This window comes from Oncorhynchus tshawytscha, unplaced genomic scaffold, assembly GCF_018296145.1.
Source record: "Oncorhynchus tshawytscha isolate Ot180627B unplaced genomic scaffold, Otsh_v2.0 Un_contig_4442_pilon_pilon, whole genome shotgun sequence".
Taxonomy (NCBI): domain Eukaryota; kingdom Metazoa; phylum Chordata; class Actinopteri; order Salmoniformes; family Salmonidae; genus Oncorhynchus; species Oncorhynchus tshawytscha.
In genome coordinates this window covers 22,501-27,500 of record NW_024608925.1, presented here as the reverse complement: position 1 = coordinate 27,500, position 5,000 = coordinate 22,501, and the positions used below count along the sequence as shown (strand labels likewise).

At 54.0% G+C, this 5,000-nt stretch overlaps 1 protein-coding gene across 1 annotated transcript in view; it reads right to left on the bottom strand.

Annotated features, from left to right (window-relative positions):
- LOC121843957 (A disintegrin and metalloproteinase with thrombospondin motifs 17-like) overlaps positions 1 to 5,000 on the bottom strand; it is a 26,909-nt gene that overhangs the window by 970 nt on the left and 20,939 nt on the right. The window lies entirely within an intron of this gene.

Below are 5,000 nucleotides of genomic sequence, written 5' to 3'. Positions count from 1 at the left end.
CATGGGGACCGGCCGACCCGTGTAAGGCCCGTTCCAGTACATGCAGGGAGACAAGGCAGGGACTCTAATTCCCACCACTGAGAACCCAAGACCCTCTTTGTCCCCACTGTTAAGCAGTGATTTGACATGGTTTACATACCAAATGGCACCCTATGCCCTACATAGTGTAGTACTTTAACCAGAGCCCTATTGGAATAGGGTGCCATTTGGAATGCAGTCATGCTGTAGAACCCCTGAGTGGAGAGTGACTTTGTAAGTAGTAGGCAAGACAGGACACAGAGAGAGAGAGAGAGAGAGAGGCAGAGAGACAGAGAGACAGAGACATAGTGAGGGAGAGAGGCAGAGAGAGAGAGAGAGAGGCAGAGAGACAGAGAGACAGAGACATAGTGAGGGAAAGAGGCAGAGAGAGAGAGAGAGACAGACAGACAGAGAGAGAGAGAGACAGAGAGAGAGGCAGAGAAGAGAGGCAGAGAGAGAGAGAGAGACATAGTGAGGGAGAGGCAGAGCAGAGAGAGAGAGAGAGAGACAGACAGACAGAGAGAGAGAGAGAGAGGCAGAGAGAGAGAGGCAGAGAGAGAGAGGCAGAGAGAGAGAGAGGCAGAGAGAGAGAGAGACAGAGAGAGAGACATAGTGAGGGAGAGAGGCAGAGAGAGAGAGAGAGAGAGAGAGACAGAGACAGAGAGAGACAGAGAGAGAGAGGCAGAGAGAGAGAGGCAGAGAGAGAGAGAGAGAGAGAGAGAGAGAGAGAGAGAGAGAGAGCAGAGAGAGAGAGAGAGAGAGAGAGAGAGAGAGAGAGAGAGAGAGAGAGAGAGAGAGAGAGAGAGAGATAGAGACAGAGAGAGAGAGAGAGAGAGAGAGAGAGGCAGAGAGAGAGAGAGTGATGTTCTAGAGAGAGAGAGAGAGAGAGAGACAGAGAGAGAGACATAGTGAGAGAGAGAGACAGAGATAGGGAGAGGCAGAGAGAGAGAGAGCGAGAGAGAGAGAGAGATGCTCTAGAGAGGGAGAGGAGAGAGAGGCAGAGAGAGAGAGACAGAGAGAGAGAGAGAGAGACAGAGAGAGAGAGACATAGTGAGGAGCGAGGGAGAGAGAGAGAGAGAGACAGAGAGAGAGAGAGAGAGAGAGACATAGTGAGGGAGAGAGGCAGAGAGAGAGAGAGAGAGAGAGACAGAGTTTAAAGATATGCAGAGACCCTCCTCTAGAGAGATCTACCCTCCTCTACAGAGAGAGAGTTTAATGATCTGCCTTTAACCAAAACAGAAAGGGTACATATTGGGATGGTCTCCAGTTTAAGACGTTTAATGATCTGCCCTCCTCTACAGTTTAAAGATATGCCCTCCTCTACAGTTTAATGATCTGCCCTCCTCTACAGTTTAATGATCTACCCTCCTCTACAGTTTAATGATCTACCCTCCTCTACAGTTTAAAGATATGCCCTCCTCTACAGTTTAATGATCTACCCTCCTCTACAGTTTAATGATCTACCCTCCTCTACAGTTTAAAGATATGCCCTCCTCTACAGTTTAATGATCTACCCTCCTCTACAGTTTAAAGATCTACCCTCCTCTACAGTTTAAAGATCTGCCCCTCCCCTACAGTTTAAATATCTACCCCTACTCTACAGTTTACATATCTGCCCTCCTCTACAATTTAAAGATCTGCCACACCTCTACAGTTTAAAGATCTACCCTCCTCTACAGTTTAAAGATCTACCACACCTCTACAGTTTAAATATCTACCACACCTCTGGAAAACACTGTTAATGACCCATCTGTACGGTCCAGGTGGGTTCAAACCAGAGATGCCTTTGAACTCTATTAACAAGCCTGAGCCAATGCACACACACACATGCACAAACACACATGCACACACACACATGCACACATGCACCACACACACACACATATACACACACAGATGAGACCTCTAGTACACACTCCCTTCATGCTAAAAGGCCAAGAGCAGCTGCTGCCTCCAACACCACAGACCCACCAAATCTCAACAGGATCTAAATCAGTCTACTGCACTTCCTCTACTTACTCTGTGTGTGTGTGTGATAGTGTAGTTCCTATGTTAGTGGAGTGGCAGTACAGGGGTGGGTCACTGCCATTAGTAACCCTGTGATTTGGGAGAGTGGAGGTTCATTTGAAGACCATGACTAACAGGTGAGGAGGGAGTAGAGCGCTGTGATGTCATCCTAGGCGGAGAGGGCATGGTGAGTGGGAGGCTGGGCGGAGGGGAAAGGGCATGGCGAGGGGGAGGCTGGGCGGAGGGGAGAGGGCATGGTGAGGGGAGGCTGGGCGGAGGGGAGAGGGCATGGCGAGGGGAGGCTGGGCGGAGGGGAGAGGGCATGGTGAGTGGGAGGCTGGGCGGAGGGGAAAGGGCATGGCGAGGGGGAGGCTGGGCGGAGGGGAGAGGGCATGGCGAGGGGAGGCTGGGCGGAGGGAAGAGGGCATGGTGAGTGGGAGGCTGGACGGAGGGGAAAGGGCATGGCGAGGGGAGGCTGGGCGGAGGGGAGGGGCATGGTGAGGGGGAGGCTGGGTGGAGGGGAGAGGGCATGGCGAGGGGGAGGCTGGGCGGAGGGGAGAGGGCATGGTGAGTGGGAGGCTGGGCGGAGGGGAAAGGGCATGGCGAGGGGGAGGCTGAACACAGAGATATAGAAATGATAGAAATGATCCAACTAGTACAGTATCAGTTACATACTGAGAGCAGATAAGCAGACATTAGACCGTCTCAGACAGATACAGGACAGTATCACATGTCATGTAATCTCCTGAGAGGCAGGTAATGAGTTGTTGGAGACGAGGAAGTCTACAGTGACAGGCGTGACATAGAGATTACCCCTCTCCTCTGAGTGTTACAGTACAGCAGACACACACATCCCAGACAGATGCCCACACACCCTGACATACACACGCCGTCTCAGCTCAGCCAGATCAGCCGTCAGTGAGAAGGGAAACCGGAGCATGAAGTGACACGCTCTAATTTGCCCACATCTCCCTCTCCCCTCCCTCCCTTCTCCTCTCCTCTTTGCTCCCCCATCCAATCTCTCCTCTCTCTCCCATCTCTCCTCTCTCTCCTCTCTTCTCTCTCTCCAATCTCTCCTCTCTCTCCAATCTCTCCTCTCTCTCCCATCTCTCCTCTCTCTCCCCTCTCTCCTCTCTGCTCCCCCCTCCCATCTCTCCTCTCTCTCCAATCTCTCCTCTCTCTCACATCTCTCCTCTCTCTCCCCTCTCTCCTCTCTGCTCCCCCTCCAATCTCTCCTCTCTCTCCCATCTCTCCTCTCTCTCCCTCTCCTCTCTCTCCCATCTCTCCTCTCTCTCCCTCTCTCTCGTCTCTCTCCCATCTCTCCTCTCTCTCCCCTCTCTCCTCTCTCCCATCTCTCCCCTCTCTCCCTCTCTCTCCCATCTCTCCTCTCTCTCCCATCTCTCCTCTCTCCCTCTCCTCTCCCTCTCTCCTCTCTCTCCCATCTCTCCTCTCTCTCCCCTCTCTCTCTCTCTCTCTCCCATCTCTCCTCTCTCTCCCCTCTCTCCTCTCTCTCCCATCTCTCCTCTCACTCCCATCTCTCCTCTCTCTCCCATCTCTCCTCTCTCTCCCCTCTCTCCTCTCTCTCCTCTCTCTCCTCTCTCCCATCTCTCTCTCTCTCCCATCTCTCCCCTCTCCCCATCTCTCCTCTCTCTCCCCCCATCTCTCGTCTCTCTCCCATCTCTCCTCTCTCTCCCCTCTCCTCTCTCTCCCATCTCTCCTCTCTCTCCCCTCTCTCCTCTCTTCTCTCCTCTCTGCTCTCTCTCCCCTCTCCCTCTCTCCCCCTCTCTCCTCTCTCTCCCCTCTCTCTCCTCTCCCATCTCTCCTCTCTCTCCCCTCTCTCCTCTCTCTCCCATCTCTCCTCTCTCTCCCCTCTCTCTCCCATCTCTCCTCTCTCTCTCCCTCTCTCTCTCTCTCTCTCCCCTCTCCCTCTCTCCCATCTCTCTCTCCCTCCCATCTCTCCTCTCTCTCCCCTCTCTCCTCTCTCTCCCCTCTCTCCTCTCTCTCCCATCTCTCCTCTCTCTCCCATCTCTCCTCTCTCCCATCTCTCCTCTCTCCCCTCTCTCCTCTCTCTCCCATCTCTCCCTCTCTCTCCCATCTCTCCTCTCTCTCTCTCTCCTCTCTCCCCATCTCTCCCATCTCTCTCTCCCCCATCTCTCCTCTCTCTCCCATCTCTCGTCCTCTCCCATCTCTCTCTCTCTCCCCTCTCTCCCTCTCTCTCCCATCTCTCTCTCTCTCCCATCTCTCCCTCTCACTCCCATCTCTCCTCTCTCTCCCCTCTCTCTCTCTCTCTCCCATCTCTCCTCTCTCTCCCCTCTCTCGTCTCTCTCCCATCTCTCCTCTCTCTCCCATCTCTCCTCTCTCTCCCTCTCTCTCCTCTCTTCTCTCCTCTCTGCTCTCTCTCCCCTCTCTCCTCTCTCTCTCCATCTCTCCTCTCTCTCCTCTCTCTCCCATCTCTCCTCTCTCTCCCCTCTCTCTCTCTCTCTCCCATCTCTCCTCTCTCTCCCCTCTCTCCCATCTCTCTCCCATCTCTCCTCTCTCTCCCCTCTCTCCTCTCTCTCCCATCTCTCCTCTCTCTCCCCTCTCTCCTCTCTCTCTCTCTCCCATCTCTCCTCTCTCTCCCATCTCTCCCTCTCTCCCTCTCTCCTCTCTCTCCCCTCTCCCTCTCCCCTCTCCCATCTCTCCTCTCTCCCTCTCCCATCTCTCCTCTCTCTCTCCTCTCTCCTCTCTCTCCCATCTCTCCTCTCTCTCCCATCTTTCGTCTCTCTCCCATCTCTCCTCTCTCTCCCCTCTCTCCTCTCTCTCCCATCTCTCCTCTCTCTCCCCTCTCTCCCTCTCTCTCCTCTCTCTCCCTCTCTCCTCTCTCTCCCATCTCTCCTCTCTCTCTCTCTCTCCTCTCTCTCCCATCTCTCCTCTCTCTCCCATCTCTCCTCTCTCTCCCATCTCTCCTCTCTCTCCCATCTCTCCTCTCCCCTCTC